This window comes from Mastomys coucha, unplaced genomic scaffold (genome assembly GCF_008632895.1).
Source record: "Mastomys coucha isolate ucsf_1 unplaced genomic scaffold, UCSF_Mcou_1 pScaffold18, whole genome shotgun sequence".
NCBI lineage: Eukaryota > Metazoa > Chordata > Mammalia > Rodentia > Muridae > Mastomys > Mastomys coucha.
Genome location: NW_022196900.1, coordinates 37807889 through 37833727, shown reverse-complemented (window position 1 = coordinate 37833727; position 25839 = coordinate 37807889). Strand labels below are relative to the sequence as shown.

Below are 25839 nucleotides of genomic sequence, written 5' to 3'. Positions count from 1 at the left end.
AATTATCAGAAAGGTTTGTATGGATCCACCTACAGAAAATGTTTTAAATGCTTCACTCTTCCAAACAAAAAGAAATTGTGAAAGAAAATCAGTCTTACCCATGCTACAGTAAATCTGGTTTGCAGGAAGGTGGAGTTGTGCAGTAATAGCTTTGGAACACATTATCTAATTTTCCAACAGTGCTTTTTGCAATTTGTTTGAAACTGAGATGGAAGAATCCATTTCAATTTGATTAAACACATTTAACATCAAGGACTCTCAAAGATCAATTACATTTGTCACTTAATACTTTCATATAGAATTATTTTTCTCATTTTTTCCTCTTATTATTAAAATAAACTTCCCTTACATTACAAGAAAATGCTTAATCCATTTTACCCTGTGACTAATTTACAAAAACTATATTTGTACATGCATAAACAGGTTAAAAAGTCAGTTATTTCTCACAGTTGATGACAGTCTACAATAAGAAGGCACGGAAGAAGTTTATCCCTTTCCCATCCCTCTTAGAAAGTAGTGTTCCCGGTCCCCAGTGAAGGAGTTAGAGAAAGGACCTATGGAGCAGAGGGGTTTGCAGCCCCTTAGGACAAACAACAACATGAACTAACTAGAACCCTCAGAACTCCCAGGGTCTCAACCACCAACCAAGGACTGCACATGGAGGGGTCTGATTGTTCTGGCAGCATGTGTATAGTAGAGGATTGCAAATTTGATCATCAATAGGAGGAGAGGACCTCAGCCCTGTGAAGGTTCTGTGCCTCAGTGTAGGGGAATTCCAGGGCCAAGAAGTGGGAGAGGGTGGGGTGGCAGGCATGGGGAGGGGGGAGGCAACAGGGGTTTGTTCTTGTTGGTTTTGTTTGTTTGTTTGTTTGTTTTTTGGAGAGGAAATTTGGAAAAGAGAAATTTACATGTAAATAAAGAAAATATCTAATTTAAAAAATTTAAAAAAAGAGAAAGTAGTGCTCCAAAGACTTGAAATTGTTATTCTAAAATTCCACCTCCTTATCATCGTAGTTATCTTTTTAGATCTCTGGAGAGTAGTTTATTGGCCTATTGGGAGAACTCTTTTCAATTTTAAAAAGACCCAAAATTATGTCCCCAAACAAATTTATACTCTCTGGCTTCAGAATCACTTCCTGTTTGTTCTTCACATATTGCTGGACAGTCAGGAAGTGGAGAGGATCACTAAAGTTTATTTTGGAACAAAAAAGGATGAATGAGCAGGGATTACATCCTATATTCTCCTTAATGGTAATGGGCTTGCAGGAATTTGTTAATGTCTATGTCTATACTAAAAATAACTAGTAAGACACTAGAAACATGCCTACACTATTATTGTATATGAAAAGTTTTATTAATATTGGAAGGATTGTCTGTTGAATTGAGGTTAATCTTCAATGTATAATATCTAATCTCAACACATTCCTAGTCCACAATTCTCAACAGACAACAATGTAGAGGACTTTGGGATTTTCCAGTTATTAGCACATTCATTTGTAGCTAACAATTGAATTGAAAAATTCAATTGAAAAAATTCAAGTGGAAGTAGGAGAGGATAGGTTGGTGAACAGGGGGAGGGGGGCTGGAATAGGGTTAGTTTTTTGTTTTTGTTTTTGATAGTTTTTTGGAGGAGTAACCAGGAGAGGAGATATCATTTGAAATATAAATAAAGAAAATATGAAAATAAATAAATAAATAAATAGTTGATCTTAGAAAAAAGAAAACAATGTAGAAAGAAAATGAGGTATTATTAGCAGTGCTTTACTCTAGAAATATTTACTGACTTTCATGCCCATTGTGAACTGTGAGCAACAGAAATAAAAGAATCTACATATTGCTCTCCAAGGTGCTTTTATTTTATTATTATCATTCATTTTCCACCACAGTCCATCTTCTCCATAAATGTATTGTATTTCCAAAAAATAAAAAAAGAAATTTGCTTTATTTACTGTATGTTATAGTTTATGAATGTATAATGCTGTAGATTAACCATATAAATAAATAAATAAATAAGTAAATAAATAAATAAATAAATAGAAAAAATCACTCCTAAATTGTGAATTAATATACATGCTTTCCATTTTGCAAAGTCTTTCAGCAGTTGGTAGAATCCTGCCAATGTTAACACATGTTTAGGGTGCACATGTTTCCTGTAGCTTCAAGACACCTAAATGTTCTGTCCATTTGAACATGGGCTATCACACTCCCGTGATAGGTGGTAAATCTGAGCTCAGTAAATTAATGGCCCAGAGAGAGTTTGTCCAAGCTTACTAGGGAAAATTTCAATGAGTCAACACTCTAGTTATCATGTAGCTGTCAATGAGTTCCTATATTTAAGTCAAAGATGTTAAGGAGAAAACCTTCCAAGGAGGCCCCAGAAAACAGATGTCACTAATCCACACTAATCTACTGTCAATGTTCACTTGCCCTAATTCTCAGCAAAAGAATTAGGAAAATAGTACTCTTCTTGAAATACATTTTACCACATGTATTTGGGCAACTGTGAGCAGCCATGGCACACTGTCATATTTGTGTTCAGTTCCTCTCGATGGAAGGCTGGGAGGAACCAAGAGATGATGAAGAAGTGAAGCCTAATCCAAGTTATGATTTAAATTGATACATATGCCTCCTGTCTTTGGAACACACATCAAAACACATGCTTCTGATTCTTGAGTACAGGTCAAATGCAATCGTAAAAAGTAATCTTCTCTGGCCAATAAATTAGGAAACTGTTCATAAGGAAATCAAGTTGTCAGAGTTGGGCAATTTATAATAGAGGAAGTAAACTTGTAGGTAGTCTGGAATTGACAATTTGTGGAATTGAATCTGGGAGAGGCTTGAGATGACCGGATTTCGGTTAGAAAGTATTTATGATACTAATATGGCTTCAACCTGGGCAGCTATTGGGCAAAGGAGAGGGAAGAGAAAATTCCACAGAGAAACCTGAGCAGAAGAAACAGTTCTGATGGATGAGTAGAGGTGAGATCATAGAGTATGATTATGAGAAAGCACTATAAGAGTGCAGCCCTGCCAGTGAACTGAATATGACGTGCACGGCCTTACACTCACAAAGACCATCATCATGCATAACTTTTTATTATAGTTTTTATTAGATGTGTATTAAAATACATGTTTAATATATGTTCATAAGGTTATTTTTACAAGCTAAAAAACGTTCAGGAGGATGGTTATTTGTCATTTTACTTCTCCCTGAAATTGTGCTCCTTTTGTAAGGAGCACATTCTCTTTACACAGTTTGTTCTGCAATGTTCTGTTTACAACAGAAAACAACTCTTTAGTTTTTCATTTCTTCCTATATTTTGTTTCCTTTATCACTTTCATGTTACTGTTGCTTTACTATTTGATGGAATAAAATCACAGAAAATAATATCTCTATTTCTGGGATAAAACACTCTGACAGACTGGAACTTAGGGAAGGAAAATGTTCATTTCACTGTATAGGTTACAGTCAGAACTGAGTCAGGAACTTAAGCAGTGTTCACAGGCTCATGATTAGCTAGCTTTCTTACTCAGCCAGCGCCACCTGCATCAGGAATGCTGCAACCCTAAGTGGGCTACACCCACCAACTTCAGTTAGCAAACTGGACAATTTCCCAGAGACATTCTCACAGGTCAATCTGATCTTGGTCATTCATTAACTGAAATTCACTTCTCAGGGGACTCTTAGCTACACTGACTTTGATAGTTAACATTAACTAGCACACAAGGGATAAAATTTAGTTTCTAACATTGGTCCTCTTAGTCTTTTTTTTTTTTTCAGATAACTAGTGTATTTGAAGAATGAAGAATTGGTTTCTGAATCTTTAAGAAATAGATCAAAAGTTCTTACAAAAATTGTGAGGTTAAAATCTTGCTTTTCTGTATATGACAGTCAGTTTGGCATCAATAAATATTAAAAATGAACAAATAAACCAACATTGCCAGAAAGCGGAAAGAATATAACAAACACAAGAAACCCAAAAGAGTCAAACACAAACACGAACAAATAAACAAAAAATACACAGGAAAGAGATTCAATGAGGAGAGGAAAACATCAAAACTTCTTAAGATCAGTGGTGTAACATTGTGTAGTATGTCAATTGCTTGACAGACCTGTAGCTTAGAGTTGATGGCTACAAATCTGAACCATGTTTATTTTACAAGAATCTGAAAACTGTTACTGAGAAGAAAAGGTTAGGATAACTCATCATAGATTTACCTATGACTATCATTAAATAGTGATTCGTTTCTGGAAAATAAAGAACAAGATTACTGCAATGTGAATTGCATAACACAAAAACTACTCAAACTATTCTCAAGACTTACTGAACTGAAGTATTAAAGGCCAGGTTGTGCTCATATGCTTCTGGTGTTCAAAACAAAACAAAAAGTGGGAATGCACAGATTTGACTTAACAGGCGTGTTATATTTATTGAAGTATATTTTGGAATGTAAATTAAAATATGTATTCTCTCTCTCTCTCTCTCTCTCTCTCTCTCTCTCTCTCTCTCTCTCTCTCTCTTACACACACACACACACACACACACACACATACACACACACAGAGCTTACCAAGCATCCCAGGCTAGCCTGAAAATCAACTGTGAATTTCAAGGTGATAGCTAACTCACATAGATACCCTGCCTCAGGCTCCTAAGAGGTAATATTCCGGGTGTGCAACATTGGTCCCCTGCTTTAAATTCTAATTATTATTATTATTATTATTATTATTATTATTATTATTATTATTATTATTATTAGTTTTTTGAGACAGGGTTTCTCTGTGTATCCCTGGCTGTTATGGAACTCTGTAGACCAGGCTGGCCTCCAACTCAGAAATCCACCTGCCTCTGCCTCCCAAGTGCTGGGATTAAAAGCATGTGCCACCATTTCCCTGCATTCTAATATATTATTACAGTTGTTTGGTAAGGTTCAATAATGACATAACTATCAAAAGGCTAAAATTTGCAATACAATCACACCTGCAGATCATGGATTTACAAATTGTATACTCATAAGAAAATATGATCTCCAGTCTAAAGCACAATGGAAGAAGAATGGAAACTTGTTAACATGCCTTCCTCTGTTCTCCTAACATTCTGTATCTACCTCACTGTGCAACTTTTCCACATGAATGGAATTATATTGCACCTAGGACTGGTATCAGACTACCTGTATTTTAACCCCAGATCTATCAAATTACAGGTTAGTATATCTTAGACAAGTAAATGAAATTCTCTTTGCCAGATTTTTATCTTAAAAGGGGAGAAAACATATGTGTCTTGTACTTCACAAAAATATTTGGAAATTAATACATTCAGGAATGAGAACAAAAAGATGGCTCAGTGGTTACAAGACTATACTGCTCTTGCAAAGGATTAGAGTTTAATTCTCAGAACCCAGTTATATCAGGCTGTTCACAATAGCCTATAACTCCAGCAGCAGTTATCATAACTGTAAGTATTCATACTGATGAGGACATATGGTATACTCTATCTATCTATCTATCTATCTATCTATCTATCTATCTATCTATCTATCACATGCACATACACACAAGCACACACAGGCATACATACATACAAATAATAATAGAAATAACTTTCTACTAAAAAGAAAATGAAATTAAACAATGTATATAAACAATGTATATAAAGCATGTACACAAAGACTAAATATTGATTACTTTGATAATTCTTATTTCAGTTATGATAATTTCAGGTTACTCCAATTAACACAATTATAATCTATGTATGTAATCCTAATTTGTTAGATTATTAATATTTTGTTATTCCATGATAAGGTCTCAGATTTCTCAGACTGGCCTAAATGTTAATATGTAGCAGAGTCTGAGTTGAATCAAGATAGGAGTCCTATGAAAGTTTAAGCTCACACAAAATGTAGGAAAAATGGTTGAACTAAAAGATTTTAGTGGGAAAAAGGTTCATATGTATACATATGAGAAATAACTGAAATATATATTAGTGGTAAGCAAGCTAGTGATTGACAGACCCAGGAAGTCTGGTGGCTCTCACTAGGCTAGGTTTGACCTTTAATGAGAGTGAGTGAGTAAAGATTTCATAGAGAGAATCTTCTAGATGAAATAAATAGAAGAGGCAGAGATGTACATGGTAAGGGGTCACATGTGGTCAATCATGGTGGAGACCTGAACTTCATACTCAGAAATAAGTAGAAATTGTACAAAGTATTTTTGTATTCAGATGAAAATGTTCTCTCTGGTCATTGCTTGGCTAACATTAGTCTGACTACCTATGTCCTATAGTTTGAACTTCTGCCATTAAATGTATTTTTTGAGCTAATCCATTTTAGGAGATATTTCTTTACTTATTTTATAAATATTCAGCTACTGATTTATGTATCTTTCATTTAGGTGTATGGGAGCAGTGTTTATGCACATTTTCAGCCAAACCTGTGATCTCAATATTTTATATTGTTAAATTAAATGTGGTAAATTTTGTAATTATATGGCAGTCATTTGAGTATGGAAGAAGAAGTCAGCAGATAATCATCACAGTTTGATAAACTGATGCTTCATATTTCAGTGAGAAAGCTTCTGGATATTTGAATATTAGAGAAAAGACTGGTATCTTTATTTTCCATTGAAATTCAGAAAATCAAAAACTTATGCATAAAATCCATAGTATGTTTTAATAAATGGCATTATCTTTCAGGGAAAGAAAGTGGTTTTATAGTCACTCAAGAAATTCTTGTCCTGTACTCTGGCAGTATAGAACAAAGAAATATTTAAGAACATTGAATAATCTTTCAATATTATGGCAATATTACCTTACATTAAATAGCTAAAAGAGAATCACAGAATTTTTACTGTGCATTATTAACAATAATTCATCAATTTCATTAGTCTGTTAATACTCCCAGGCCTCCTCATTGATTTACTCACTTATACATGCAACACATTGTCCTCATATGTGTGGATTAAAGGTGTCCCCATTTTCTTCTTCAGGGGAATCTTGAGGAGTTGTGAACTTTCCATCTGCCAGCCACCTCTCCCCTTCGGGGGGAGGATCTTACTTGGTAAGTCTTACACAGTTTTCTTTGCGAACTTGGTTTTGTGAAATCTGTGTGCCTATGTAGAACATAAGTAAAGATGCCAAGATCATTCACTAATTGCAGTATTATTTAAAGGAGGGATAATAGCTGTGCTGCTGTTTTCAATTATTCTCATAATGAAAACTTTTGGAAACCTGCAGTTGTAAAATTCAAATTATATGCTAGAATAGATAGGATGATTTTCTGATTCAAGAAATATATAGACATGGGCTATCATTGCTGAACACTTTTCTTTAAATAGTTTATTCACAATAGGTTACATTATAAACAACTGTGGAAGAAGCATTCTTTAACAGAGCTAAATCTCTCTTCACATTCACATTCTTCTCCAGGTATTATGAGTATTGCATTCAGGCCACTATTGCTTAAATTATCTAAAAAGAAGATCAAAGCATCTTTTATCCTTAAATAGTTTTCTTTGTTTTGTTTTTGAGACTGGCTGTGACAGTGTATTTCAGACTGACTTTGTATTTGTAATCCTCCTACTCCAGTCTCTGAGTGCAGAGATCCAAGGTATACACTACCCTGCCTTTCTTTATTCACCAGAAACTCTTTTCTTAAGTGGCACTTAATTTTTATTACAAGTGTATGTGTGTATAAGTATAGGTATGTGCACATGTAAGTTGCGTGCCCTTGAATCTCAAAGTGGGCATCTCATCTCTAGGAGCTGTAGTTACAGGTAGTTGTGTACTACCTAACCTGAATGATAGTAACTCAATTTGTGTCTCTGCAAGATCTGCATGCTCTCTCAAACACTTAGCTCCTTCTACTGCTCTCATCGCTAGAAACTTGGAAGAGGTACCTACTCATTTATAATTATAAATGCCAAGCTTGAGGATGATAAATTTGCCTGGGGAATTGAAATATTTTCTCGAAGAGTGTAGTAATGAGAGTTTTTATCCTCAGCATTCACACAAACATTGGATATTCTTGGTGGCCCTTGCCTAAAATTTCAACATCAGAAGGTAAAGAAAGATGGGCAATATCCAGGCCAAGGTGGTTAGTAAGAATAGGCAGATGGGTAAGATACAAGTTTAACTGAGAGACCTTGCATCAATAGCAAGGTGAAAGAGTGATTAGGAATGATTCCTGACCCACCTAAGGCCTCATATATGCACATCCCCTCATATTTGTGAACTCATATGTGTGCACACACCCACATGTAAATCATGTACACACAAATATAAACACCATACACTCAAACATCTTTTGAAAATTAAACAGAATTGACACTGTATAACAAATGTGGTAGGGAGTGTATTTTTACAATTATATATTGTAAGGAAATGCCTGTTCTGGATGAATGTTTTAAGAGCCTTAAAGCAGCACCTGTGGAGTATAACTTAATATATCACTTCGGGAAGTTGAGGGAGTAGGAGAATTCCACAATGGCTATTACAGACAATCAAATAACCAAATGACTGAGAAAGAAACCTGATATCACATGGACTATCTCTAAAGTATTTCTTCAGGTCAATTTGTAGATCCACACTACTGTTGTTGCGTGGTAAGATCCCTTAGTGAGATTGACTCCATGCTGTTGCTTTTTCATTTTTTCCCTTCCTTCCTTCCTTCTTTCCTTCCTTCCTTCCTTCCTTCCTTCCTTCCTTCCTTCCTTCTTTCCTTCCTTCTTTCTTTCCTTCCTTCCTTCTTCCCTTTCATTCTTATTTCTTTATTTCTACCAGGTATTACACTGTAACGAAAGGGTATTAACATGATATGAGAGTAGTGAGAATTCCTTTGAACAATGTCTCTGCCAACATGAAACTGGAGTATATCTGAGTTGCTTCCCATGGGGCACCAAACAACATTCTGTAGACATGGCTATGGGTTGCACATTCTTACCAGCTATGCCAGGAGCTCATATCTGATGAATCAAGCACCTTCTTAAGTCTAAAAGAAGCAGTTTGGATATTAAATGGTATATTCAGGCATTCCAGATTGTCTAAACACCATTAACCTGTAATATTACTGAATACACATCCTACTTATCTAAATTTTCTTCTCATTCAGGACTAAATAGTGCTAATACAATTTAAAATCTATTTAAAATTTTCTTGCCTAGAAATGAATTTTCCATCTCTCATCCCTTCAGAAATCTAATGCTTCTCTGAAATGAAAATCTATTTTCTCCACACTATTGCTTTATAAAACTTAAAATAAAATTATCTTAGGACAACCTTTGGACATCTAAGTTCTCATATTACCCAATCACCTGTACACACGGGTGAAACACCATCTAAAACTCCTATATATCAGGAATAAATTTCTCTCTTACAAGTTGGAACAAATGTTGTCTAACACATTTTAAAAATGTTATCTCAAAATATGTTTTCTCTTCTGTAGTGATAGAAATGTTCCATGACCTTCATCTAGGCAGACTAACAGATTCATTAATTTCGCTACTTCATTTGCTATACACTGTGTGCTCTTCAGTATTATCAGTAGTGAAACACTTAACAAAGTTATTTGAGCATCTATTTTTAACCACATGCATAAATTCTATGTAACAGCAAGTTAGTTTATCACCCTTCTAGAACATAATGGAGATTTAAGCAGCAATGTGCAAGGCTTCTGATGAAGCAATCAACCTCAAACCAAATAGCACAACCATAACAATTACTTATGGGGCTGAAGAGATGTCTCACTGTTAAGAGTGCTAGCTGTATCTCCAGAGGACTGAAGTCTCCAGATGGGGGTAATAGGAACAGAACCCGAACTGTCTCCAAGAGAAACAAGTGCACTTAACCTCTGAACCATCTCCCCAGTCAATTTTCAGAGTAAGTTGAAAATCATGTGTGGCCTTTGTTTTTCCTCTCATATGCCACTAATATAGTTAACTCTTCATTCCCCTGACTTTTGTCCTCTCAAAGATATCTCTCCTAGGAGTTAGCATTTGCTCTGATCTTCTGTTAGGTATATGCCTTCATCACTTAAGAGATTCCCTGATAAACTCATCTACTTTATTGTTTGAGTGATTCACAGCTCAGGACTTACAAATTTATATACATAAATTTGTATTTCCCTGTATATATATTTGGTTTTTTGAGACAGGGTTTCTCTGTATAGCCCTGGCTGTTCTGGAACTCACTATGTAGACCAGGCTGGCCTCAAACTCAGAAATCCACATGCCTCTGCCTCCCAAGTGCTGGGATTAAAGGCATGTGCCACCACTGCCCAGATAAATTAATATATTCTTGTTCCAGAGAACGCAGCAGGTTTATTTCTCACTCTGATCACTTCTCAACCTGGAATGCATTAAAATTTAACTCAAATTCCCCCACCCCCAGGAAAACTCTTATCCTTCCCATTCCTATGAATTTAGGAGGCTACTTCCCCAAAAAGAAACCTTTCAATTCCTTCAAATTTTCTTGTTCTTTTCAATTCTCTTATGACAGCCTATCAATAACAATGTTAAGGATAAGGAAAATATTACTGAAAATTAAAAATGTAATTTAGTGTACTTTAAGCCATGTTCAATATGCTTCATTAAAAACTATCCTTTAGATTAAAACATAAACATCTAAAACAAGGAGAAGATGACTTCTTCCAAGTAGGAAACTGTCTCACGGCTTCCTTAAGCTGTCAGAAAACACTATGATAAGGAACAATTTGAGTAGAAGAGTTTTATTTCATATTACACTTCCAAGCCACAGTCTGTATTCAAAGGAAGGCAAGGCATGATTTCAAGGCAAGAACCTGGAGACAGGAATGAAAGCAGAAGCCATGGAGCACTATTGCCTTCTGGCCAGCTCTCTATCTTGTTTAGTCTGCTTTCTTATCTATGCAAGGACCACTATTCTGGGAGTAACATCTCCCACTGTGGGCGGGATCTGTCACATCAATCGTTCATCAAGAAAGTGCTTCACAGGGGGAGGGGCTTTCTTAATGAAGGTTTCTTCTTCCAAGATGACCTGAGCTTTTGTCACATTTACTAAGCACTAAGCAGGAAAGAGGTCATGCTTGCACATTTCTTCATTTAATCTGGTTCATTTTTATTGTACATTTCAATAGCTTTACTACTTTTATTTCAGTGTTTCTTTTTTTTTTTAATTTCAGTGTTTCTTACAAATTTGCATTAAACACTAAGTATCCGCAAACTGTGCTGATTCGACTAAGCCATGGATTGAGAATTCAGAAATAAAAAGCTTCTATACAGAACACACAAAATCTCTTCTATTCTTATTATTCATTCACTAAACAATTCAGTGTAACAATTTACATAGCATTTAAACTGAAATCAAAACTAAAAGCAGTCCAGGGATACTTCAGATCCTACAGGATAATATGTGCAGGTTTTATCCACACTACACACAGCTTATTTTACTATGTACTTCAACATTGATGGATTGTGGTATCCACAAAGGATCCTGAAACCAATATTAAGGAAATAGAACTATTGTCTTGTTTCCTAAGAACATGTAAAGCATATAGTAATATCAAAGATAACATAGTTATAGAACCATGTGCTATATAAATAATGTACCTCAATGTATAAATTAAATATATTAAATTTCAAATTAATATATTCCTCTCATTTTTAAAATCTAATAACACACTTAGTCAGTATATTTTGACACATCCATACACAAACAGCATGGCCGAAATATGAAATGAATAATACATAGGGTTTCTCTCTGGAGTGCTGGCTGGTATTTACAAATTAGAGACTCATTTTTCACTGCCACCATAAAGAAAGCCACATACTATATACCACTTAACCCTCCTCACTCAGAATTAATGCTCGTTTTAATCTGAAATCACTTTTTTGAATTTATAACAGAAGTTCTTATCCATTCATTCTAGATACAAATTAGATTACTTTCCTCCATATATATAAAGTAATAATTGCATCCCATTGCATTGACGTTCATTTATAGTACAGTACTTTCCAACATGCTAGCTATTTTCAGGAAACTGACTTCACAGTTCCTATCAATGGTGTGAGGGAACTGAATTAATAGAAGGATTTACCCCTTTTTATTTATTCTACTATGGCCAAATCTCCAGAGGAATGCTTCATATTGCAGGCAATGCATTCTCTGGTTTGCTGGCTGGCTTAATGGGATGTTAATATCGATTGGTGCTATTTCTTTGTCACCTGAGAACAACTGTAGGTTTTGTGGTGTGCTACTGTTTCATATCCTTCTCACATCTCTTCTAAAGTTTGACATCACTAAACCAAATCTCTTCCATGCTTACTGGACCACAACTTCCTTTTCTTGAGGAACGAGTTCTTGTAAATGTATAATGTACCTGGAATACAAACCACACCATATTGGCTATGTCAAGCCTGTAACAGATAATATTGGATACTCTGAAAGTGCAGCCAGTGCAGACTTGTGATGTTGTGAAATCATTGCCCTCTGGTAAAGACAGGCCTATTATCATAATTTTGTAAAACTGAGCAGAAAGGGACAAAACTTGAGTATATGTTTGTACTACAGCCATTTGAAACTCACTCTGTTAGAACAGATTCTTCTCTTCTTGAGACACTAAAGCAATATCCTGGACTTTCCTTATAATTTTTAAAGAATTAAAAATATCCATAATGATTTTAAATGTTTAAAACTATATTAATTCCTAGTAAATTCCTGGTTATTCCATGTTGAGATAGGACTTCCCTGGCTGCCCAAGTGAATTAGATTCTGCAACAGTCCACAGCACCAAGTGACTAGGTTTCTTCCATTCTCTCTGGCCTCCTGTCCTGCTTACCAAAGGCAGGTTTAGAGTGTAGTTTCACAGTCAGAAATAGTGTCATAAGCAGTGAAGTGCTCAGTGGATATTCCTGGCCAGGACCCATAGATATTTGAAGCTAGTATTTTTTTTCAGTACATTAGGGATTGCTCCAGAAAAAGCATCAATCTCTATAGATATGATAGTGTTGGTCATTTGAAAACAACATTCAAAAGACCCTGTTAAACCATTCTCTAGCAAACTGAATCAGGCATCACTTCTACATTGTCTTGAGATCTCTTCTCTGCCTGGCCATTTTTCGTACAAGTACTTTTGAAAAAATAAAATAAAAATTTTCTTTTATTGATTTTTTTTAAATTTACATTTCAAATGTTATCCCCTTTCCAGGTTTCCGCTCCATAAATTCCCTATCCCATCCCCCCCTGTCTCTATGAGGGTGCTACCCCAACCATTTACCCACATCTGACTTCCCACACTGGCTTTCTCCTACACGGGGATATGGAATCACCTCAGGCCCAAGAACTTCTCCTCCCACTATGTCCAACAAGTCCATCCTCTGCCACATATGCAATGGGAGCCATGGGTCCCTCCATGTATACTCTTTGGTTGGTGGTCCAGACCCCAAGAGCAATGGGGGATCTGGCCAGTTGATACTGTTGCTCCAACCATAGGGCTGCAAACAACCTCAGATCCTCCAGTCCCTTCTCCAACTACTCCCCCAGGAACCCCACACACCCAAGGATAGTTGGCTGTGAGCATTCCCCGTTGTGTTAGCCAGGCTCTGGCAGAACCTCTCAGAAGACAGCTATATCAGGCTCCTGTCAGCAAGAACTTCCCAGAATCCACAATAGCTTCCAGGATTGGCAACTGTATATGGGATGGATCCCCAGGTGGGACATTCTCAGGAAGGCTTTTCCTTCAGTCTCTATTCCACACTTTGTCCCAATATTTCTCCCTGTAAATATTTCATTCCTTCTAAGAAGGACTGCAGCATGCACACTTTGGTTTTCCTTCTTCTTGAGCTTCATGTGGTCTATGAATTTTATCTTGGGTATTCTGAGCTTTGTGCTAATATCCACTTATCCATACTGTGTGTGTTCTTTTGTGACAGGGTTATCTCACTCAGAATGATATTTTCAAGTTACATCCTTTTTCCTGTGAATTTCATGAAGTCATTGTTTTTAATAGCTGAGTATTAGTATATTCTGTAAATGTACCGTATTTTCTGTATCCATTCCTATGTTGAGAAACATTTGGGTTGTTTCCAGCTTCTGGCTATTATAAATATGGTTGTGATGAACATAGTAGAGCATGTGTCCTTATTACATGTTGGAACATCTTCTGTATATATGCCCAGAAGTGGCATAGCTGGGTTTTCAGGTAATATTACTTCTAAGGAACCTCCAGACTGATTTTCAGAGTGGTTGTACAAACTTGCAATACCATCAGCAATGGAAAAGTGTTCCTCTTTTTCCACATCTTCACCAGCCTCTACTGTCACCTGAGTTTTTGTTCTTAGTCATTCTGACAGGTGTAATGTGGAATTTCAGGGTCGTATTGATTGTATTTCCCTGTTGACTAAGGATGTTGAACATTTCTTTAAATGCTTCTCAGCCATTCAAGATTCCTCAGTTGAGACCTCTATGTTTAGCTCTGTTGTCTATTTTTAATGGGGTTATTGGGTTCTCTGGAGTCTAACTTCTTGAGTCCTTTGTATATATTGGATATTAGTTCACTATCAGATGTAGGATTAGTAAAGATCTTTTCAAAATTTGTTGGTTGTCATTTTGTCCTATTGACAGTGTCCTTTGCCTTACAAAAGCTTTGCAATTTTATGATGTCCCATTTGTTGATTCTTGATCTTAGAGCATAAGCCATTGATGTTCTGTTTAGGAAATTTTCCCTTATGCCAATGTGTTCGAGGGTTTTCCCCACTTTTCTTTTCACAGTACCAACACCATGCAGTTTTTTATCACTATTGCCCTGTAGTACAGATTAATGTGAGGAATGATGATTCCCCTAGAAGTTCTTTTATTGTTGAGAATAATTTTTGCTATCCTGGACTTTTTGTTATTCCAAATGAATTTAAAAATTGCCCTTTCTAACTCTATGAAGAATTGACTGGAATTTTGCATGGGGTTGCACTGAATTTGTAGAATGCCTTTGGTAAAATGGACAATTTTACTATATTAATCCTGCCAATCCTTGAGCATGGGAGATCTTTCCATCTTCTAAGGTCTTTGATTTTTTTTCTACAGAGATTTGAAGTTGTTGTTATATGGTTCACTTGCTTGTTAGAGTCACACCAAGATTCATTGTTTCTGTCTATTGAGAAGGGTGTATTTCCATAATTTCTTTCTCAGCCTCTTTATCCTTTGAGTATAGGAGGGCTACTGTTTTGCTTGAGTTAATTTTATATTCAGCCACTTTGTTGAAGTTTTTTTTATTAGGTTTATGAGTTCCCTGGAGGAATTTTTGGGGTCACTTAACTATACTATCATATCATTTGCAAATAGTAATTTTTTTTTATTTTTCAAATTTGTATTGCTTTGACATCCTTTTATTGTCTAATTGCTCTAGCTAGAATTGCAAGTACTATATTGAATAGGTAGGGAGAGAGTGGGCAGCCTTGTCTAGTCCCTGATTTTAGTAGGATTGATTCAAAATTCTATCCATTTAGTTTGATGTTGGCTACTGGTTTGCTGTATATTACTTTTACTATGTTTAGGTATGGGCCTTAAATTCCTGATCTTTCCAAAATTTTTAACATGAAAGGATGCCAAATGCTTTTTCAGCATCTGATGGAATGATCATGTGTGTGTTTTTTTTTCTTTGAGTTGGTTTATGTAGTGGATTATGCTGATAGATTTTCTTGTATTGAACCATTCCTGCATCACTACTTGATCATGATGGATGATTGTTTTGATGTGTTCTTAGATTCAGTTTGTGAGAATTTATTGAGTATTTTTGCACTGATATTCATAAGGGAAATTGATCTGAAGTTCTCTTTCTCTGTTGGGTATTTGTGTCATTTAGGTAAAACTGTAACTGTGGCTTCAAAGAAAGAATTGGATGGTGTTCCTTTTGTTTCTATTTTGTGGACTAGTTTGAAGAGTATTGGTATAAGGTCTTCTTTGAAGGTCTGATAGAATTCTGTACTAAACCCATCTGGTCCTGAGCTTTTTTGGCTGGGAGAATTTTAATGACTGCTTCTATTTCTTTAGGGGTTATGGGACTGTTTAAATGGTTTATCTGATCCTGATTTAACTTTGGTATTTGGTATCGATTTAGAAAATTTTCTATTTCATCCAGGTTTTCCAGGTTTGTTGAGTATAGGCTTTAGTAGTAGGACCTGATGATTTTTTTTTTTAATTTCCTCAGTTTCTGTTGTTATATCTCCTATTTCATTTATGATTTTGTTAATTTGGATACTGTCTCTTTGCCCTCTGGTTAGTCTGACTAAGGGTTTATCTATGCTTACTTTCTTAAAAAACTGGCTCCTGGACTTGTTGATTTATTGAATAGTTCTTTTTGTTTCTGCTAGATTGATTTCAGCCCTGAGTTTGATTATTTTCCACCTTCTACTCTCCTTGGGTGTATTTACTTCTTTTTGTTCTAGAACTTTTAGGTGTGCTGTTAAGATTCTAGTGTATGCTCTCTCCAGTTTCTTTTTGGGGGCACTCAGAGCTGAGTTTTCCTCTTAGCACTATTTTCATTGTGTCCCAAAAGTTTGACTATGTTTTGTCTTTATTTTCATGGAGTACTAAAAAGTCTTTAATTTCTTTCTTTTTTTTTTCCTTGACCAATTTATCATTGAGTAGAGCTTTGTTCAGCTTCCTTGTGTATGCAGGCTTTCTGTTGTTTATATTGTTATTGAAGACCAGCCATAGTCCCTGGTGATCTGATAGGATGCATGAGATTATTTCATTATTCTTTTACCTGTTGAGGCCTGTTTTGTAACCAATTATTCAGAGGCAATGCTCACCACTGCCCTGGGGCTGGGCCTGGCCCTGGGGCGCCTCAAGGTGGTAGGGGAGCTAAAGGGATTGAAGAGGATGACCCATGTCCTGCCAGAAGTCCAGTACTCCGGGCCATGGATGCAGTGTCTGTCTGTGCTCTGTTGCTCCAGGTGGGCATCTGGCTGTGTGAAGGGACACCAGTATGGGAGAGGAGCAATGGGAGATAGATGTGGGGATCCTTGGGCCTCAAAGAAGACAAGGATGCAGGTTCTAGCCCTGGGGGCTACAGGCGACTCTGGACACTGTAGAGGATCTGAGAACGAATTGGGGGCCCCAGAACAGTTTAGTCCACTCTGAGACTGAAGGAAGAAAGAGGGCAGGGTCAGAAAGCAGCCTCATAATGCACTAGTGAATCACAAACAGAACAGGTAACATGATGATTAACAGGAACCAGCCAAGTGTACAAACTCTAAAAGGGTGTACTCAGTGGGGCAGCTATCTAAGGCGAGTGGCATATTTCCAAGAGCAGGTTAATAAATCTTTATGGCCAATTATTGTTTAATAAATAATGCCTGATATTTTATATATCTTCAATGGGTAAATTTAAACTATTTTAATACTGTGTAGACCAGGCATGCCTTTGAAATTACAAAGATTCACCTGCCTATACCTCCAGAATACTGGAATCAAAGTTGTGCACCATCATGTCCACTTATATTAAAATTCTTATTATGATAGTATTTGAAACACTATGGTTTCCAGAAAATTTTATAAATGTCTATAATCTATATTTATGGCAATTTCCTAGCTAGTATAACTAATCATAATAGTGACACACTCATTGACAATCTACAAATATTCAGTCATTCTCAAAAATCTCCTTGGTTTTGTATCTTCAAACACTGATTAAGAGATAAAATATTGTTTTATTTTAAATATTAAATTTGGGACAAAGTATACATATATATATGTATATATATATATACATATATATATATATGAAATTGCTTTAAATATATATATATGTATATATATTTGAAGCAATTTCATTTTCTGAGCTAGAATACAATCTCATCCAAAGAGAGATTTATAGAAATCCAATATAAAGGTTTTTGGAGTCATAAAAGTGCTGAGACATAAAATATTTTAAAGGAACAACCTAATTACATCTGTATAATTCAATGGGCTCACTGCTTTATGGTAGTGAATTATTGAGAACATGAAAACAATTAGCAGAAGAAATCATTTTTAAATGGAAATTCAGAATTTTGGCTCCCATTTGTGCCATTTTATTCAGCCCAGTAACTAAAATAAAACTTGGCCAATGTAAATCTTAACACAGCTCTACCCAATCTACATAAACTGCACTAAATTAGCATAATGATTTTTCTCATAATTTATAATGAAGTACCCACTGTGTAAAACTTGTGTTGGTTGGGTTTTAATTTGTGCCTCATTTCCCTGCAGTTGCTTCCTAAGGTGGCAGCGCTGTCAGGCCGTATCTGCTTGCAAATGACAGTAGTTTACAATGGCTTCACTGCAGCAAAGGTACATTTGCTGGTCACTGGTTGTACTGCTGAGTTAGCAGGTTGTGATTTGTATTTGGGAAAGAAGTTCGAGACACCAGATCAGCACTACTCAGGTTGGTCATCAAACAGGCTGCAGGTTTGGTAAATTCTCAAAGGGGAAATATAAGTGAGACTCCTTGTAGCTCTGCCAGCCCAGCTTTCCATCCCATGTGGGTCACAAGAGTTCTCCAGGTGACTGCCACCAAGGCTCTTTACCTGTGTTTGCCAGATTTTCTAATTTTTCTAATTTTTACCTTCTTCCCACCACTCGCACATCAGTAGATCCTCTAAAATATCATCTATCATGTTTACAAACTGCTCTTATACAATTACCTTGGATTTTCACATTCTGTGGTAGGACTAGAAGACCTGAATCTATTAGTAAGTAGTGTGTGCAGTAGGGGACGTGAGATTGTGCTGTTAATGACATGCCACTTTAAGGAATGAAGAAAGAGACTTCCTTTTGGAATAGTTTAGAAAAAGATCGATCTCACATCTAAATTCTGTACTTCTCTCACTGTTTCATCTCTCTACCTGTAGTTTATATGTCTGAGGCATAGAAAATTACATAGTTTAAAATTGAAGCTATGAATTTCTTTTCGGTTGTAAAACCTGATTATTTATAAAATCCAGAGGATTGTTAGGTTGGTTTTCTTAATGTCAGATGAATCTTAAAACTGGCTAAGTACACAGTAGGATGACAGATTGAGTATATAGTCTTCAGGGATATCAAGACATGTCTTAGTTAGGGTATCTATTTCTATCAAACATCATGCTTCAGAAACATCATGACTAAAAAGCAAGTTAAAAGAAGGATCTATCTGATTTGTGCTTCCACATTCTAGTCCATCATTGCAGGAAGAGGGGACAGAAAGTCAAACAGGGGTGGAACCTAGAGGTGGGAGCTGACATATAGGCCATAAAGGGGTGCTGCTTCATGAATGTAGTGGGTAGAGTAGCTGGCTTGCTATTCGTGGCTTTTTCAGTCTGCTTTCTTATAGGATCTAGGGCCACCAGTCCAGAGGTGACCCGTCCACTTTGGGCTGGAGTTTCTTCCACCAAACACTAAGAAAATGCCTTACATGTATAACTCCAGCCCAATCTTAGGCATTTTCTCATCTGAGGTGCCCTTCTCTTAGATGATTTTAGAATGTATTAAGTTGACATACAACTATCCAGCCAAAAGCATCTTATTAATTTGGCTGCAAGTTCTGGCCAAATTGTCAGTCACTTTAATGGCGAGAAAGATTTTTTATGGGGGAAAAAATACGCCATCACAGATGTTGATAGTAACATCTGCTACAAGAGAAAGAAATGTCTGTTTTTGGTGGACTTTTCAAGAAGCCAGTATCAAATCAGCAACACTTCACATGAGAAATACTTGCCATAAGAGAGTCGACAAGTAAGAGTTTTCACACAAAGCAATCAATTTCAAAGTGTAGAGACTGCTTTCAAATACATCAATGCAAAGTGGCCAATTCTAAGAGCTTCTAGATCTTAGAATTCTGTAGTTCCTAAAGAGAAAAACACAAAAAGTGAGGGCAAACATGTTCTTAGTTGCATGTAGTATATCCACCCAAAGTTTTACTTCATTTTAAGCAGAGGACATCGGGTAAGCATATGACTCAGTGGTATAACACATGCCTTGGCTTCTAAAACATGCTCAAAACCTTGTTTAATGCCGGGACCTCAAAAATAATTGATAAAGCAGAAGGTAAAATGTAAAAATAAATCAGGAGTATTCTTGTAAAAGATTGAATTAATTTAGCTCACATTTCGAAAAAGAGGTATTTATGTTTGCTAATAATGCATGTTTGATTTTTCAAATAATTGTATTAATAACAATCTTCTGCAATATCTGCAACTGAAGTCAGTATGGGTTCAAAATACTAATAATAAGCCCCCCAAATATTTTATGTATTATAACCATTTTAGGAATTAAAATGTGCAGTTTCAAAAGAATATTGTATTTTAAATTATAAATCATATTCAATTCTTAAACTGAATCAGAAAAAAAAATTAGCTCATTTACTAATGTATACAACTGCTGCCTGCTATTGTGGGTTCTTCCTTCTCACATTTACCCAAGTCCCTCTCCATTCCCCTTTGCTTTCTCCTCTCCTACTCACAACATTGCTAACATTGGTTTCTAGAACTGGCTTAACTACTTTGTGTTACATAATTTAAGTCCCATGGGGAGACACGTTTTAGGGTTGAGTTTATGGATGACATTTTCTGATTTCTATACAAAAATCCAAACCTCTTTATATTCTTATTACTTCCCAGAAGACTCAGCACATCACATCGACACTTAGCTGTCATATCACAGCAATTTTATTTAAGATAATTTTCATTGGCTTTTTCTCAAAAGAACAATTAATTTATACATTTTTATGTAGATACAATGACCTATTTCTATGGATGGCTTTGTTCTCCTACCATGATTTTCTTAACTACTTAAATATTTGTCTAGTATAATAACAATAGTAATAAAATGTAACTCAGCAGCTGCTGGTGCACATATTTTTGTTGCTAACAATTTCAATTAGAATTCTTGCTGGTGAATCCAATGAAAAAGTAGATAATTCTAAAAAGGTCAGTTCTGAATTATTGTTAACCATAACCATTTCCCAAACCATTAGGCTGATAAAATCCAATTGAAACTGAAAGCCATAAAAGTAAATTATTCAGGAGCTACCCAGATAGATGCTGGGAGTGTCATACATATGTGAAAGACACCTGTCTTCAGGAATAACTTCAAGTTGATTATCCACACTAGGACTATCTAGTAAATTTAATTTGGCAATTATCATTTGTAAACCTCATGTCTCAAAGGCATTTTAGTTACTCAAGCAATACAATGCAGTGAGTTGAAGTGCTAAGTGAAGCACAATTTAATATCCTTATAAACTAGAGTAAGGATAGCAATTCCCATGAATTACAAGAGGAAAAAATGTTAAACATAGAAATAAATTAATCATAGCAAAAGACATTTATTGCAAAGGAAGTTGATGCCAAAACTAATAGGGAAAATATACCTCGAATATTTTGAACTGAGAACTAAAATATATTTTGCATTCCAAGTCAACATTTCCTACTGTGGTTTTGCTCTATCTTTATTTCCTGTTTCACTGATTATGTGTGACTACAGTTTCTTCATTTCATTTTCTCTTGCTAAAGCTCTACTTTATTTAATGAAGGACTGAGAATAATGCAAATAAATATAACTTTGTAATTAAGTACAGACATTCTAAATGACAGGCAATTAAAACATAATTTTGTAATTCAATACATTCATACCTCCAAGGTTTTCCAAAAGAGAAATCATAATACATCAAAAATTTTGAGATCAACATCCACATTGAGTACTTTGTGGTTATAGTTGTGTGGTTTGAAATAACACACTGTATAGTACAATATGGAAAGAGGCTACAGAAGTGAAAATGGTGGGCTAAAGGCTAAGTGAAATTATAGCTGTAGGAACCTCCTAATCCTTCATGACCTCTAGTTTTCTCATCTGCATAATGGACATATTTTTTTATATTTTAAAGAATATTTCATTATTGTAAAGTAATCAATATATTATATGAATATGGAAATTACAAAATATATTCATCCCCAAAATCTCAGAGCTCCCAAAAGTAATTAATCAAAAATGACAAGAGAAAATCACATATCATTGATGATATTAAAAACAAATTTTCAATAGGAAAATAAAGAGTACATGAACAAGATACAGAATACTTGACTGATTCCAATCACTCTTATAAATCTGCCTGTTGGACTTCTTCCCATATCTGAAAACAAACGAGACTTGAAAATATCTACAGAAAATCCCTATCAAATAGAAACAGAGGGGGTGAGGGATATGTTTTCTCTGTACAGACTTAGTAGCAGTTGGTAACAAATTGTGAATACATACTTTGGATTATGACCTATGGAAAGCACTTAAATAACTATTTCTAATTTATATAGGACATTAGTGACCATTATATAGTCAATGCAAACATCAATAAGAATAACAAACCAAAACTCTCATTTTGGAGTCATTGTGACTGACTATGACCTGGAAAGACAAAATTACTTCATCCTGAATTTCATGTTCCAATTCAGAAGCAGATTGATGAAGCATTATAGTTTTAAAGAACAAGGAAAGGCTAGTTTAAAAGACGTTTAAAGAAGAACTGAATCATCCACACTTTGGTCTTCTTCCATCTTGAGCTTCATGGGGTCTTTGAATTGTATCTTTGGCATTCCAAGCTTTTAGGCTAATATCCACTTATCAATGAGTACAAACCATGTGCATTCTTTTGTGAGTAGATTATGTCACTCAGGACAATACTTTCTAGTTCTATTCATTTGCCTAAGAATTTTATGAAGTCTTTTGGAATAGCTGAATAGTAATCCATTATGTACATGTACTACATTTTCTCTATCCATTCTTCTGTTGAAGGACATACGGGTTCTTTCCAGCTTCTGGCTATTATAAATAAGGCTGCTAAAAACATAGTCAAGCATGTGTCCTTGTTATATATTGGAACATCTTTTGAGTATATGCCTGGGAGTGGTATAACTGGGTCCTCAAGTAGTACTATGTCCAGTTTTCTGAAGAACACCAGACTGATTTCCAGAGTGGTTGTACCAGCTTGCAAAACCTCTTTTTCCATATCCTTGCCAGCATCTACTGTCACCTGAGTTTTGATTTTAGCCATTGTGACAAGTATGAAGTAGAATCCCAGTGTTGTTTTGATTTTCATTTCCTTGATGACTAAGGATGTGTAACATTTCTTTAGGTGCTTCTAGGTCATTTGATATTCCTCAGTTGAGAATTCTTTGTTTAGCTCTGTACCCCATTTTTATAGGGTTATTTGGTTCTCTAGAGTCTAATTTCTTGAGTTCTTTGTATATATTAGATATTAGCTTTTTATCGGATGTGGGATTGGAAAAAATTTTTCCTAATCTGTTGGTTGCCATTTTCTCCTATTGACAATTTCCTTTGCCTTACAAAAGCTTTGCAATTTTATGAGGTCCCATTTGTCAATTCTTGATCGTAGAGCATGAACCATATCATTGATGTTCTGTTCAGGAAAATTTCCCCTGTGCCAGTGTGTTCATGGCTCTTCCCCACTTTCTCTTCTATTAGTTTCAGTGTATCTGGTTTTATGTTGGAGGTCCTTGGTCCACTTGGACTTGAGCTTTGTACAAGGAGATAAGAATGGATTGATTTGCATTCTTCTGCATGATGACTGCCAGTTAAACCAGCACTATTTGTTGAAAATGCTGTCTTTTTTTTTCCACTGGATGTTTTTAGCTCCTTTGTCAAAAATCAAGTGACTATAGGTTTGTGGGTTCATTTCTGGGTCTTTAATTCTGTTCCATTGATATACCTGCCTGTCTGTGTACCAATACCATATAGTGATACATCTTGAGGTCAAGGATGGTAATTCTCCCATAAGTTCTTCTATTGTTGAGAATATTTTCTATTATCCTGGATTTTTTGTTATTCCAAATGAAGCTTACAGGGATTAAATCACCATCCAAAGAGTACACATGGAAGAACCCATGGCTCCAGCCTCATGTGTAACAGAGGATGGCCTTGTCAGGCATCAATGGGAGGAAAGGTTCAAGACCCCAGTGTAGGAGAATGCCAGGGTAGGGAGTTAGGAGTGGGTGAGTGGTGGGGGAGCACTCTCATAGAAGCAGGGGGAGGGAGGATAGCATAGTGGATTTCTGGAGAGGAAACTGGGAAAGGACATACATAACATTTGATATTTAAATAAATAAAATATCCAATAAAGACCACATGGCTTGATACAACAGAGAGATGACTATAAGAAGGTGTAGGGGAGTTTCAATAAGTCTTAGCTGTGTGATAACATTCTGAACAGTTTTTGTTGATGGAAGTGAATGGTCTGCTAAGTTAACTGGTTCAAAATATTTTATCTCTTAGTCACAAGATATTAGGTCTTTCACAGAGTTGGAAAATAATGTATTTGGAGGCCCAAGGGTAGCCCAAGATAAGATAATTACCTCTAAATCTGCAATATTCCAATCTCATGCCATCACTGCAGTAGGATTCAATCAGTCTTTACTGACACAGCTTCTTTTCGGGAATCCTCACTGAATATAGATTATTCTTGCCTTGTCCAAATAATGTAAAGATGCATGGCTTCCTAAAAGGGTTATATATTTCAATTCCTAACTACTGGTGGAACTTTAAAGTACATACAAGGAAATGTAAGAAATGAGAATAGAAAGATCAATAAAAATTTGCTTTGTGTATTGTCTGCATTTTTACAACAAATAATGCCCAGGAAAGTGTCTCCTCAGTTGTTGTGCTTTATATATTATTTCTTGTTGCTTCTGCTGCTGCTGATGCAGTTGTCGTTTGCTTATTGGACATTGATGATAAATTGATATGCAAATTTAAGCAAAGGAATAAGGTATATGAAGATGTTTTTGTGTTGGCCACTTAAAATGAGTGATAGGAAAGATAATGTGAAGATTCATTCATCTGTAAATTCTGCAGATATTAAGCTAAATAACAGAAAAATAGCTTTCTTTTCTTCCAGTCATTCTCTTGGTGCCTCTTACTCTCGCTCTCTAATTCCTCTATTAAATAAAACCATATGAAATCTATCTTTTGAGGACTGCATTCAGAGAGACAAATAAAATGTATGTGTTTGAGATGTCATCTAGAAAAACAAATTATATTAATTCACCAACATCTCTATTTATTAGGAAATCACTAAATTATTTTAGCTATAGCTAGTTCAGATTTTATAGATCTTATTGTTAGACCAGGACTGAGGCAGTGGATGAAGACATAAAAGAAAGCATAAGAGCATCTCTAGGAACAAAATTGTTCTTTACTCTTAATCACAAAAGGGTCATATTCTCATTGCAAAGTAGAGACTTCATGTGTGATACAGGGCTCTTGGGAGTTCATAGGACAAAAGAGAAGGACCTTGGGGGATAAAAGGTTCCACCTCAGATGACATCTCTTGCAGTTTTGAAGTGGTTAATACCACTCAAGAAGATCTGTTGATCAATCATAGCAGAACTGAACAGCCCACAGATGTTAGGAATGACAGCCTGTGTTATGTTCAGAGCTGCTTAGTCCACCTGAAACTCTTAGTCCATTAATTCTTAACTTAATATATATGTTTCAGGAAAAATCATCAAGTATTTGTCATATACATGTTGTCTGCTCATATGTAACACCTGGAGAAGGTGAAGGAATAGAGGAACATCATTTTACTCTAACATTACCGGAGTTTAATTCCTGAAATAAATCCCTTTTATGACCACTTGGTGTCATCATACAGCAAAGAGCTCATCTATGTTAAAGTGTTAAAATATTTAACTAATACTTAAGCAAATAATACTGAGTCAAATATTTACCTATTATTTAATAAAAAATAAAATTGAGTTTGATTATTATGCTTCTAAAAATATTGAAACAGTATTTTTGCATTCTTAATATGAATTGAATATTTTTCTTTGTTTTGATAATACTCTTT

At 35.5% G+C, this 25839-nt stretch overlaps 1 protein-coding gene across 41 annotated transcripts in view; it reads left to right on the top strand.

Moving 5' to 3' along the window:
• Nucleotides 1-25839, top strand: part of Ptprd (protein tyrosine phosphatase receptor type D) — a 2240535-nt gene that overhangs the window by 537419 nt on the left and 1677277 nt on the right. For all 41 annotated transcript variants that reach the window (XM_031377711.1, XM_031377696.1, XM_031377694.1 and 38 more), the window contains exon 3: nt 6986-7056. The gene's annotated coding sequence lies outside the window, so the exon portion shown is untranslated. The remainder of the gene's footprint in view (nt 1-6985; nt 7057-25839) is intronic.